This window comes from Felis catus, chromosome B1 (genome assembly GCF_018350175.1).
Source record: "Felis catus isolate Fca126 chromosome B1, F.catus_Fca126_mat1.0, whole genome shotgun sequence".
NCBI classification, from domain to species: Eukaryota; Metazoa; Chordata; class Mammalia; order Carnivora; family Felidae; genus Felis; species Felis catus.
Genome location: NC_058371.1, coordinates 83888248 through 83903037, shown reverse-complemented (window position 1 = coordinate 83903037; position 14790 = coordinate 83888248). Strand labels below are relative to the sequence as shown.

Below are 14790 nucleotides of genomic sequence, written 5' to 3'. Positions count from 1 at the left end.
TGGTTATATCACTATACTTCTAAGATTAAAATAACAAAACAGGGGCACCTGGGTGGCTCGGTCAGTTAAGCAGCCAACATCGGCTCAGGTCATGATCTCACGGTTTGTGAGTTCGAGCCCTGAGTCAGCCTCTGTGTTGACAGCTCAGAGCCTGGAGCCTGCTTCGAATTCTGTGTCTCCCTCTCTCTCTCTGCTCCTCCCCTCTTGCTGTCTATGTCTTTCTCTCAAAAATAAATAAACATTAAAAAATATTTTTTAATAAATAAAATAACAAAACAGATGAAAAATCACATCTCTAAAAACTTTTAGGTACTTGTATAATTTTTTGGCAAAACTACTTAAAAACTGTTTTCTGCATTAGATTCCAACATCATCATAAGTCTGAAAACACAGACTACTTTCTTATTATTGATGTGAATTTCTGTTAGGAAAAATCAGAATTCTAAATAAACCTAAATAATATTCAAGTTATTGAATTATACTTCACATGAGATTTTACCGTATACACATTTCTTTCTGCCAAGGGCAAAAATTTTCCTTTATATAAAACAATTTTTAAAGAGCTATAAGAATTATAATAAAATGAAAAATGCAAAAAGAATGAGATTCAGGTATTTTATCTTTAAGCAAATAGCAGCAAATTTTACCAAATATAAAAGAGTATAAATGGTAATGGTTATGAAATGAGAATCACAAAGTACTTTCCTAAAACACTCAAATGGACAAGGGTCAACTTACTAACTCTTGGTACTAGATCTTACATATCTACTTTAAAATTTTGATATTTCCATTTAATATCTGTATTTTATATATTTGTAAATTATTAAAAGGGTAGATATAAGGGAAATTCATTTCTGATATTTAAGTTGGCTAACAGTACCTTAGGTGTGGGCAATGAAAAATAAAGTGTAAGTCAACAAATTTTTGATTAATCAATTTTATTCATTGTTGTGCCAAAATTATATCCATGTGAACCAAGGAGATATATCTAGTATTTACAATTATTCATATGAATTATTTAATAAAATTGTGAATAGATTTATGCTCAATATAATTTCAAAAGGGTTGAGAAAGCATTCTCTGAGAAATCATTCATGATTTAATTCTGAGAAATCTTATGCATTGGATTGTATATATTATGAAACTATCATTTCTCTTTAGATATTTCATAATACCTGTTGAATGATGTGAATGAATAAATAAAGAAAGGAATTTTCCAGCAATTAGTTCTGGCAATGTTTTGCCATCAATACACTCCATTTGTTTGAAAACTACTGTTACCATTGTGTTGATCTTTATGTTCTTGAGTTTTGCTTTTTATTTCCATATAAAATTGTGTGCAAGGATTACTTTCATTACTTCCTCCCTCCCAGAAACCTACACTGCATGTAATGGTCTGCACCATAATTTCTCAGAAAAATCAAGTTATCAAAGTAATATATATATATATATATATATATATATATATATATATATATATCCATGACATGTTTAGCCAAAAGGAGTAAGACAGGTCTTAATATCAAGGAGATGGAGACTACAACCAGAGAAATCAAGTTAAATTACATGAAACAATTAGAGGAAGTTGAGTGCTATGATGTATAACAGCATTTCCCAAAAGATCTTTGAGGTGTTAAAAGATGTTTTATTAAAAAAAAAAAAGGCTTCTACAGTCAAGTAAGTTTGGGAATTACTTTATAAGACATTACCCTCTTGGCAATTCACAATGTCCATTAGCATATTAATGACTGAAAAGTTTTGTAGCAAAGAAAATGGTTTTATTTTGACTAAGCTAGACTATTCAAAATTTCTTTCACTATGGAAGCCTTTGTTAAAATGCTCCCTTTTTGATCATGAAGATTTTATACGAAGAGAAAAAAATAACAACTATTTACCACATTAATTTAACAAGTATTAGCATTTTGCCATATTTGGTTCAGATTTTTTTTTAATTTTTTTTAAGGTTTTCATTTATTTTTGAGACAGAGAGAGACAGAGCATGAGCAGGGGAGGGGCAGAGAGAGAAAGGAGACAAGAATCCGAAGCAGGCTCCAGGCTCTGAGCTGTCAGCACAGAGCCTGATGTGGGGCTTGAACTCACAGACTGTGAGATCATGACCTGAGCTGAAGTCGGAGATTTAACCGACTGAGCCACCCAGGTGTCCCTGAAGAGAAAAAAATAACAACTATTTACCACATTAATTTAACAAGTATTAGCATTTTGCCATATTTGGTTCAGATTTTTTAATCTAAATAATAAACAGAAGATCACTTATACAATTAAGGCCAACCCATATCCCTTTTTCCTCCTCCTTCCCCCAGGGGTTACTATCATCCCGAAACTGGTATATATTCTTCTTGTTCATATATTTACTTTAACTGATATGTTTGTATTCACAAACAATATGTAGGATTTCTGTGTGTTGTAGGTTTAAAAAAATAGAATTTTTGTATACATTGTGATTTGCTAATTTTATTCAACATTATGTTTATGAGATGGATCCATTATAATGCATATAGGTTTAGTTTATCTGTTTTAACTGAGTAATTGTGTTCTTTGTATAAATAGACCACAACAATTAATTATCCAATAACCTATTAAGAACATATGGTTTGCTCTCAGTGTTTTCTTATTCAAACAATGTTGTGGTAAACATCCTTGCACATACATCCTTGTGTGTCTATTGAAGAGATATTTTAGAGTATATATCTAGAGGTAGAATTAATAAGTTATAGGTACCTACATTATCAACTTTAGTAGATACCTCAAACTTCTCTCCAAAGTAATTAAACTCATTTATACATCAACTAGCATACTAAGGGATAGACTCAAATCTCTGCAAAGGCTCAGACATACTAATCTGATATGTTTGGAATTATATTGTGCTTATATACAACATTAGTTTCCCTTATTATTTTTGAATTCTGAACATATTTTCTTAAACATATTAGCCATCCTTTTTCCTCTTTTGTGAATCATGAAGATTTGACAGAGTTAATTATATATTTCCTTAACTAACATTTCATTGTTCAAATTCACTGCAAATAACCCCTGGTTTATGGTTTAACTATCATTTTTTAAATCTTTTTTTTTAATTTTAACAAGTGTTTATGTTTACCATTTGTGTGACATTTGTACCACAGTGTTTTATGTTTTATTTAAAATTTTTCAGTTTTGTTTTTCACATTGAAGATTTTATTCCATCTGCTATTTATTTGTGTATTGTATCATACAAGCATTTGATTATCCCAGTGACATTTCTTGATTAATCTATCCTCTCTGTACTGATTGCTAATACCACCACATCATATACTAAGTTGTAATACAGAGGAGATATTAATAGTTGAGAGAAGGGAGTGGGCTCACTATTACACTGGCCTAATCATACATGAGGGACTGCATGAAAGAGGTGGCCTTCAGGTAGGGTCTGAATACTAGATGGACATAAAGACATGGGATTTGGTGTTATTTATATAATTTCTGTAACACTCACTGCAGGTGAATTAATCTTACTGCAAATGAATTTCTTTCCTTGTAAGTGGGGATAATACAGATCACCTAGTAGCATTATTTAATGATATACTTTAAGGTGGTTACTGTATTGTCTTGCCTATAGTTGGTGTTCAAAGTAATTAGTAGTAGTGATTGTAGTTTCTGTTGTTGTCAGCAATAGTGCTAGGAATGGTCATAGTATCTGATTAGATTGGTAGCTTTCAGTTAAAAAGCTAAAACAAAATCTAAATGCTCAATGTCACTCTTCATCAAGGAAATACAAATCAAAACCACACTGAGATACCACCTCACATGGGTCAGAGTGGCTAAAGAACAAATCCGGAGACTATAGATGCTGGAGAGGATGTGGAGAAACTGGAACCCTCTTGCACTGTTGGTGGGAATGCAAACTGGTACAGCCACTCTGGAAAACAGTGTGGAGGTTCCTCAAAAAATTAAAAATAGATCTATCCTATGACCCAGCAATAGCACTGCTAAGAATTTACCCAAGGGATACAGGAGTGCTGATGAATTGGGGCACATGTACCCCAATGTGTATAGCAGCACTTTCAACAATAGCCAAATTACGGAAAGAGCCTAAATGTCCACTAACTGACAAACGGATAAAGATGTGGTTTATATACAATGGAATACTACTTGGCAATGAGAAAGAATGAAATATGGCCTTTTGTAGCAACGTGGATGGAACTGGAGGGTATTATGCTAAATGAAATAAGTCAGGCAGAGAAAGAAAGATACCATATGTTTTCACTTCTATGTGGATCCTGAGAAACTTACCAGAAGACCATGGGGGAGGGGAAGGGGGGAAAAAAGTTACAGAGAGGGAAGGAGGCAAACCATAAAAGCCTCTTAAATACTTAGAACAAACTGAGGGTTGATGGGGGGTGGGGGAGAGGGGAAAGTGGGTGATGGGCATTGAGGAGGGCACCTGTTGGGATGAGCACTGGGTGTTGTATGGAAACCAATTTGACAATAAAATATATTAAAAAAATAAAGGGAATTCTTAGGAAAGCAAAGACAGAACTGGGGAATTGTCTGACTATAAGGTAAGAATTAGAGATGACTCCAAGCTGTGGTTTAGAAGACAAGATGTAGGAGGAATTGCCAGACTCACTGATTCAGATACTTGGACTGACATATGGTCTAGTAATCTCTGTTTTAACAACCCCTACCCACTTGCCCATCATTCTGATGATGTTCAAGTTCGAGACCCACTGGTTTGGAACACAATGAGTAAGACGGGGTGCTGAGAAACCAGGTGAACATAGTGTATGAAGAAGTGTCAGAGCTGAAGATACAGAGTTCTCACTTAGAGGGCTAAGATTCTGCTTTTCTTTTTTTTAATTTTTTTTTTCAACGTTTATTTATTTTTGGGACAGAGAGAGACAGAGCATGAACGGGGGAGGGGCAGAGAGAGAGGGAGACACAGAATGGGAAACAGGCTCCAGGCTCTGAGCCATCAGCCCAGAGCCTGACGCGGGGCTCGAACTCCCGGACCACAAGATCGTGACCTGGCTGAAGTCGGACGCTTAACCGACTGCGCCACCCAGGCGCCCCAAGATTCTCCTTTTCTAATGCCTTTCCTTGCTTCTAGTCATTGGCTTTATTACACTGAATGGCTTCCCAATCTTAGAATCATTTCTCAGCATTCAGGTTCTCTCTGTCGTCCACCTACTGGGTAAAGCAATGCTAAGTTTACAACCCTTAATCACTCTCTGTCCTTCCCACGATTTCTCTCCTGCATCGTTCTCCTCCTGTTTTCAGCTTGGAGGCTCCTCACGGAGGGGGATTTGTCTGGCACAATTTCATCCAACATTAAATACCATGTACACTGACAGAGTTTTATAAATAATAAATGAGGGTAGTAATAGCCTAGATCCCAGCTTTTAATAGTAGGAATCCCTGGCCATTAAATATAAAATAGTTATCAATATATGTATATCTAGTGACCCTTCTCTGACCCGTGAAATATAGAAGTCTGCAAGGAACATTCTGTAACATTTAAGAGCACTTTAATTTTTCTAATTTCATCTTAAAATCAATAGGTATAAGTGCGAAGAAGAGATGAGCAGTAGCCAGCCACAGAAAACATATACCTATGTTCAGATTTTCCCATTGTATATTTAGCGAGTTTATTCGATTCTTCGGTAGAAATCAAGGTGGGGAAAGAATGAGAGATCTCACTATAACAGCCTATCAGAGATCTGGCTAGTGTATTACTTTTGGCCATAATGTGCCAATCAGCTGCAAAGGATCAGCTCAGCCACAGTGACAGGGATCAATTGTGTAGAGCTCTGAGATAAGTTAATCTACCGTGACATGCTCTAAAGTAGGATGCATAAGGGAATACCACCTGCATTTTAAACTAGTGCTGACAGCCTTGTAACATCTGGGGATCCATGTTTAATAAAACAAAATTGATCTTCAGGAACTTGAAACATATTACCCCTATTATTTAAAAACACAAGATAATTCTGGTGTGTTTCTTATTTCATTTTTATTTTGATTTATAATTTATATATATTTGCATATATAAATATATCCTATAAAACATATAGAATAGAATGTAAAAGGTAGACCAATAAAATGTATCTTTTATTATCAATATATATATAACATGTTTAACAATATAAATAAAATTAACAGTGAAAAAACTTTTACTTTTTAAAAATACTTTGGATAATTGAATACTGCTGCCTTTGCAATGTGAAATCATGATTCTTCACAGTAAAATCAATGCACTTTGGACTTTAATTTATCTACAAGCACAAGCAGAAGTTTGAAAGCAAGTTCTAGGGTTGAAATTGCCCATTAATATTGTTAAGGAAAATTTAAAATACACCCATATGAATTTAAATGCATGAAAAGAAAGAAAACACATAAAACAGGTAGCCATGGTTTTCTCTTAGTGGCAAGATAATGCATAATTTTTCATTCATACATATTTATTTTCTAAATTCCCTATCATAAGGAAGTATTATTATTATCCATTACAGTACCAGTGTGAGTAATAACACGATACAAAGGAAATATGTCCTTGGATTTCCATGTCATCTTTGCACAGGGGCCATGCCAATCTTCTCTACATTGTTTCAATTTTCGTATATGTGCTGCCAAAGTGAGCATGAAATATGTACTTGGAAATAGTTGCAATATCCACCTTATTTAAGCTATACCAGATTCCTACTTATAGAACTCACAACAAACACATACATACCCACAAACATATACCCAAAAACATATTAACATTCCCTTTCTTAATGATTAATAGATAAGATGCCAATACCAGCAGCAGCAAGTAACACTGAGAATCAACACTGTTCTCTTGATATATATAATCCTGGATGGATAGTAAAAATGGGTGTGAAGTGATGTTTCAGCAGCCCTGAATTGATAAGCAGAGTCAAACATGTGCATGTCCTCCAAAGGCAGAATTTTAAAACCTTATAAAAACCACTTTTATTTTTTAAATGAAGAGTATTTTGCATTGCCTTTCCTTAGGCAGTTTTACTATGTTGTAACACATAGACGAAGGATGGAAAAGTAACAATTCATCTGACGTGATAATTGGGATAGTCTGTCTATATTAGCAGCTCTGAAGTATATTCCTCAGATCCCTTAGGGGAGCCCAGGAAAACTTTAAGGAGTCCTGTGAAATCAAAGCAATTAATATATTATTTTCTTTTACTATGTTGGCATTCGCACTGAGGGTACAAATACGATGGTGGGTAACATTACTGGGTACTTAGAACAAATCAAGGGAGTAGAACTAAGCGGTACTAGCAGATTTTGTATATTTCATCACCAGGCACTAAAATTCCAGTTTTATAACCTAAGAACATCTTTGATGAATTGGTAAAAATTCATAATTTTATTAAGTCTTGGAACTTAAGGACACACCTTAATATTCATTCTGTGTGACAAAAATGAAACATATATATAAAGTACTTCTATATAATGAAGTAGATAGCTATGTTAGTGATCTATTTCTATAATAAATTACCCTAAAACCTAGCACCTTAAAACAACATACATTTATTATCTCAGTTTCTGTGGGTCAGAAATTCATGGACTGCTTAGCTGGATCCTCTGGCTGAAGTTTCTAACAAGGCTGCGATCAAGGTGCCACCTGGGACCACATGAATGTGAGAAGAGCCAGAGAGAGAAATCTGGCAAAATGGAAATCAGTCTTTTATCATCCAATCACAGAAGTGACACCTCTTCACTTTTGCCATACTCTATTTGTTAGAAGCCAGTCACCTGCTCCAGCCCACATTCAAAGGGAGAGAATTATACAAAAGCATGATCTCTGAGAGGCTGGGATCATTAAGAGCCATGTCAGAAGCTGCTGTCCATAATGGTCATCTCTGGGAAATACTGTTTATGTTGCAAGTTGAACTACATGCTCTTTTCATTACATACCATTTTTATTCGAAAGAATAATTAACCTTGGGGCGCCTGGGTGGCTCAGTCGGTTGAGCGTCCGACTTTGGCTGAGGTCATGATCTCACTGTTCGTGAGTTTGAGCCCCACATCGAGCTCTATGCTGACAGCTCAGAGCCTGGAGTCTGCTTCAGATTGTGTGTCTCCCTCTCTCTGTCCTTCCCCTGCTCACACTGTCTCTCTCTGTCTCTCAAAAAAATTAAAAATTAAAAAAAAGAAAAAAAGAATTAACCTAAAAAATATAATAATTTGGGCTTGAATATTTTGCTGATATTCCCAGACTTGAGTATTTCTTGAAAATAGACAAAGTGAGTTTTGTCACTTCAAGGAAAACAATGTTGATGCTCAACACACAGTAGAATTTGAATATTCAAAAGAATGCTAGAATTTTGTAAAATTTGTATCTGGTAACAGTTCCTTAACAGTTTCTTGATATATAAAACCTTTTTAAAGATTTTGTTAGCGATACTAAAGAATGTTGGGTTTGGGGTAGGAAAAGTAGGTAAAAACAGAGAGGGAGGCAAACTATAAGAGACTGTTAAATACAGAGAACAAACTGAGGTTTGATGGTGATAAAGAGGTAGGGGTGGGTGGGGAAAATGGGTGACGGGCATTAAGAAGGGCATTTGTTGGGATGAGCACTGGGTGTTGTATGCAAGTAATGAATCACTGGATCTACTCCTGAAGCCAAAACTACACTGTATATTAACCAACTTGAGAATAATAATAAAAACAAAGTTGGGTTTTGATATTGTGTAATGAAATGTGTTACCATTTAAGAGATCTGCAAAACCTAGTAAGTCAATGTTTTTCAAATGACCAATAGATGCCTTTACAGAGTCATGAATGTGTCCATTTAAAATGCAAGATAGACCAATGGTTTTAGCCAATCTGACAGGGGTAAAGTGATATCTCATATGGTTTTGATTTGCATTTCTGTGATGATCTTTTTATGTGTTTGTTGGCCATTTGTACATTTTCTTTGAAAAACATGTCCGTTCAGGTCTTCTGTCGATTTTTAGTTAGATTATTATTTATTTGGTTTTTTTTTTTTTTTGGTGTTGACTTGAATAAGTTCTTTATATATTTTGGATATTAATCCATTATCCAATATGTCATTTGTAAATATCTTTTCCCATTCATTAGGCTGCCTTTTTGTTTTGCTGATAGTTTCCTTCACTGTGCAGGAGATTTTTATTTTGATATAGTCCCCAAAGTTTAAATTTGCTTTTGTTTCCTTTGCCAAAGGAGGCATATCTAGAAAAATCATTCTATGGCTTCTGTCAAAGAAATTATTGCCTATGTTTTCTTTTAGGAATTTTATAGTTGAGCACTGAGAACTGTATAGCATTGCTCGATCATTATACTGTACACCTGAAACTGATATAACACTGTATGTTAATTATACTTGAATAATAGAAAAAGACCGGTGGATCTCATGTAACAGTATGAGAAGTTCGTTAATATGATTTCAGTTCCACATTGTAATTCACCTTTAAGAAAATACTATTTACAGAGTTCTAGTGTAACACCAAAAAAGAATATCCACAATTATCTAAAAAGGGTATTAAAATACTTCTCTCATTACAACTACATAACTACATGAGGTTGAGTCTTTTCCATATACTTCAAACACAAGAATGACAACAGTCTGAATGCTCTTACAGCAGATATGAGAATCCGGTTGACTCATATAAAGCCAAACATTAAAAATATATAAAAATATATAAATAAAAGAAATATTATTTTCATAAAACTATTTTTTGTCATTAAAATATTTTTATGTGGGCATAAAATGGGTTTATCTTTGTTATTTATTATTTTTAAGTGAATTATTTAAGAATGTCTATTTTAATTCCTAGCATGATAAATATTCATAGATAGTCCCTCATAAACTAAAACTCTTTGGGATGTCAAGAAATTTTAAGAGTGTAAAAATGATCCTAAGCCCAAAACATTTAAGAACCACTGGGCTATTTTGCTATTTTGACAAAATAACCCCCAAATCTCAGCAGCTTGCACAAAACGATCTCTCATTCACACCACAAGTCCATTAGCATTAGCTAAAGGAATGTGCTCATTGTCTCTCAGGAAAGCAGGCCCATGGAGAGTATATCTCATCAAGATTCTACACTCACAATAACAAGAAAAATGGCATTAGGACAAAATTTGCAAAAGGTTATAAACATTACCTAGAAGTTACATATGCTACTTCACTTAACTAGTCATCTTCCTGAGAAAGTCACATGGTCATACCTAACTTCAAGGGGACAGTAACACACAATTCTGCCATATACCCAAAAGGAAATCCAGAAATATTTTGTGAACAATACTAATGACTACCACATATGCCAACTTCAATCCATACATACCTGAAGTACTGAAAAAAGGATTATGAGGTTGCATCTTAGATAGCTCCAGAAGCTTGTTAGTTTTTTATTGTTGTTGAAACAAACTATCACAAATTTATTTATTTTTTTTAAATTTTAACATTTATTTATTTTTGAGACAGAGAGAGACAGAGCATGAACAGGGGAGGGGCAGAGAGAGAGGGAGACACAGAATCTGAAACAGGCTCCAGGCTCTGAGCAGTCAGCACAGAGCCCGACGCGGGGCTCGAACTCACAGACTGTGAGATCATGACCTGAGCCAAAGTTGGATGCTTAACCGACTGAGCCACCCAGGCGCCCCAACAAATTTAGTGTCTTAAAACAACACAAATATATTTTCCTACAGTTGTGGAGGCCAGGCATCCTAAAATCAGAGTGTGGGCAGAGATGCATTCTATTTGGAATCTCTAGGGAACAATCAATTCTTTGTCCTTTTTCAGGTTCTAGAAAACATGAATTATAGCAAATTTTATGCCTTAAACCAAAAGCAATTGAGCACATGTTAGAGAAGAGGCACTATTCCAAATGCTGAGGACACTGAGCTGAGCAAAAGTCAAAGTCCCAACAATTATAGGGCTTACATTCTAGTAGAAAAAGAAATAAGCAAGTAAACAAACATACATATATATTAGGAGGTTGATAAGTATAACAAAGAAAATTAAGGCAGTAAAAGTAATTGAGAATGATATGAAAGGTGCTATTTTAGATAAGGTGGTCAGAAAAAAACCTTTTAATCAGAATGATTGCATAGATCCCTGAAGACAGTGAAGAAACAAATCATGATACCTGGAGGAAGAACATTCAGGCACAGGCTTTAATGTGGGAGGATTCTTGGAATGTCTGAGAGACAGCAGGGAGACCTGGGTGTGACTAGAGAGGAGGAAAGAAGGAGAGGAGTTCAGAGAGTGAGCTCAAGTACAAATAATGGAGTATACTGAGGACGATGATAGTAACATAGTCATTACTCTGAGATGGGCAATCAAAGAACCATTTACTTATAGGAGTATATGACACAGGTGACATTTTTCAGGGGTCACTGACTACTGTGAGGAGAACATAACCATGGGGCAAGGTTAAAAGCCAGAAGAGTAGTCAGACGGTCATTGAAATAACATAGGATGGAGATGACGTTGATTTAGATTAGAGCCAAAATGGTGGATGGAGGTGGTGAGGATTGTCTGGATTCTGGATATAGTTTGAAGAAAACAAGTCAGTAGATATACCGATGGAGAAAACGATGTGGGTATTAAGGTGTCATTACCAAGAAAAGTGGTCACCTTTAAAACAGAAAAGAAAGGGCAGAGAGATGGAGGAAGAAAAAAGGAAGGGAAGGGGAAGAGGCCTTCATCCAACTTCTCACTTGAAAGTTTTTGCATGAGAATGAATAAATGTTCCTAGAAATTTAAGTGTGTGACTTGGGGAAGTCCTTGGATATCAGTCAGAAGAATGATAAATCTTATATAACCAAAACATCTTTACTTAGCATCAAAAACTTGAAATAAAAAATAAAGACTTAAAATGGTGTTAGGCAAATCTGCCAAATGTAGCTGCTTGTGCACATTGTGTAGGCTATGAAAAGTAATTTCTCTTTTATGAGTCCAAGATGGTGATGTAGCTTTCAACATTATTACAAGATGATTTACTATTATCTAATCCACACCTGAGTAAAATGGCACTGTCCTTCTCTGAACAGAATACAATTTCTCTTGAGTAGATTTTTAACAAGAATGTATGAAGGTCACATTTACTGTCAATTCCACAGTCTCAGGCTAAGGGGAAAGGTCATACCAAATAAACCAAGACACTCACCAGGGGTGGACTGTTTCTCCACAAAGGAGACAGAATTTGCTAGTGCCATCTGCAAAGGCCAGTTCTCCACTTCTTTTCAAAATATTTATATTAACACATTGATTAAGCTGGATAGAACTAATTTGTGTGTGTGTGTGCGTGTATATATATATATATATATATATATATATATATATATGCTATATAATATATAATTCATTTCTTAATGCATGAGAACATTTTAAGTAAATTATGTTTTTTGTTGTAATTTATTTTTGTTTCAACAGCCAGACATTGAATCCTGAGTCAGGGCACACTGAGAGCAGATCTCAGAAAATTGTGCTATAGATACCTCATTGCTATTTTCACCAAGTTCCTTTTATTTTCTGATTACTATTAGGAAATATCCACTTGTCCCTGTTGCCACCAACACCATCCTGGTCTAAGCTGTGGCCCAGGAGTAACAAGATCCTCGCATCTAATCTCTGCCTCAATCTTGTCCAACTCTAACCCTTCTTTGCAGAGCAATTGGAATGATCCTCTTCAAAACTCAAATCACATATTTTCCTTTAGCTTAAAAACTTTCAAAGGCTTACTGGTGTGGTTCACAATGGTTCACAGGATAATGAAAAACCACTGAAGACCCTGCAATTGGCCTCTCCCTCCTCGTCAGGAGGCCCCTGCTGTTGCCACTGCTCTTGCTCTGCCCTTTTCAGGACTAGCTCTGCTCCCAACCATTCCATCATCTTTGCACAGGATGTGCCCCCTGCCAGGACACTGGTTATGCCTACCTGCTCCTAGTTCATCTCTCTTTCAGGTCTCTAACCATTCTGCTCTACTTTATCAAGAACATTTCCCTGAGCATCCCACTTTACCCCAAGTTCAGATCTCCCTGTTACATGCACTATTCATCCCATATTCCTCTAGCTCACAGCACTTTTGAAAGCAGCAACTTTAGACTGTGTAATTATTTGATTAATGGTTGTCTCCTTTACCAAACAGCAAGCTTCAAGAGGGAGGGACCCATGTCAGTTAAAGCTCAGCAGCCTGCCACTCAGGCAGAAAGATAGGCACTCAGTAACTATTTGATGGAAAACAAATGCATATATAAATTATTCACAAAACAAAAGAGTCCTTTAATAAAAGTTACAAGAGTAAGAGTAAAAATGGAATATAGTAAAACCTTGGTTCGCGAGCAGAATTCATTTTGGAAATAGGCTTGTAATCCAAAGCACTTGTGTATCAAAGTGAATTTGCAGAACCTTTGGCTCAGTTGTGATCATGTGACATTCAGCATCACATACTACTCGTATTGCAAAACATCACTCATTCATCAAGTTAAAATTTATTAGAAATGTTTGCTTGTCTTGAGGAACACTTGCAGAACAAGTTACTCTCAATCCAAGGTTTTACTGTATATCAAAATACTTGAGTAAAAGTAAAACATGTTTAGAATATAGAAATTTAAATAATCAACTGTAATTATGAAATGGATAATTGGAGGAAAAGAGGCTCAGTAAATTCTGTCTTGGTAAAAATCTTTTGATTTTGTTCAAAGGCCATTCATCTGTTCACTTGTAGCTTCGTGGGCTTGTAGAAAACCTTACGATTTTTTTGCTGTATGTTAACAGCTATACACCATAATGGTAGGCATTAGGATTTTTTTTACTAGTGCTAACAAAGAGATTCAGATGCCACTAATTAATGCACTTAGCAGGGAAATGAAAAACATGTCAGAAACAGAGCCTCAAGAAATAAGTGAAACAGAAAATCATTTCAGTGCATGGTGCCCAAAATTATAGGCCTAAAAAGTGATTGTGCCATTCACCCTTTATCTTTGGAGGGCAATGTTCAAAATGCATTGCAAATATATCATCAGTCTTACAATTTGAATGAGATCAATTTCAGTTGCATGAATACATACACAAGACAAATGTGCTCCCTGCTCTACAGCAATCATAAAACTTTTCTTAAAAGGCAGTCTGCTTTCAAATCAGTGTAGGACAAATTTGTGAATCCTTCTAGGAAGACTTTACAGTGGCTCTTTGATCTTAATCTAGTTTAAAGATTCAAAACAATAAGCTCTCAAACATTTGTCTTGATTTTTTAACAAACAGAAACCAGTGTTCCCCTGGATTCTAAAATGTACAAAAATACTTCTAAAAAACATCAAATAATAAAAATAGTGGAGCTTTATACTTCAAGTTGACCCAACATCTCCCTGTGAACATAGTAAGAACTGTTGTTGACATTTTTAACAAGGAGTAAATCCATTTTTTAATGCTTATTTATTTATTTGGAGATAGAGACAGCCCATGCATGAAGAGGGGAGGGGCAGCGAGAGGGAGAGAGAATCCAAAGCAGGCTCCTCTGAGCCTGACAAGGAGCTCGATCCCACAAACTTTGAGGTCATGACCTGAGCAGAAATCAAATCAAACACTTAACACACTGAGTCACCCAGGCACCCTGGAGTAAATTCATTCTTAATCACTTACCCCGATTCCCATATTATACTTTTTAAAAGACTAGACTTAAAAAAATAGTTTTATTTTAGGAACAAAGTGAGGTTAAGCAGAACAAAATTGTTACAAAAATTTCATCTTGACCTCATTAGCAAAATGCTTAAACAAATGAAATAATGTGTTCATAAGAAGCT

General features: G+C 35.3%; 1 protein-coding gene and 1 non-coding gene across 7 annotated transcripts in view; both read right to left on the bottom strand.

Moving 5' to 3' along the window:
• Positions 1–14790, bottom strand: part of INPP4B (inositol polyphosphate-4-phosphatase type II B) — a 764537-nt gene that overhangs the window by 444257 nt on the left and 305490 nt on the right. The window lies entirely within an intron of this gene.
• Positions 6532–6639, bottom strand: LOC111560291. The gene has a single exon (XR_002742048.2). It is a non-coding gene; the product is annotated as a U6 spliceosomal RNA (small nuclear RNA).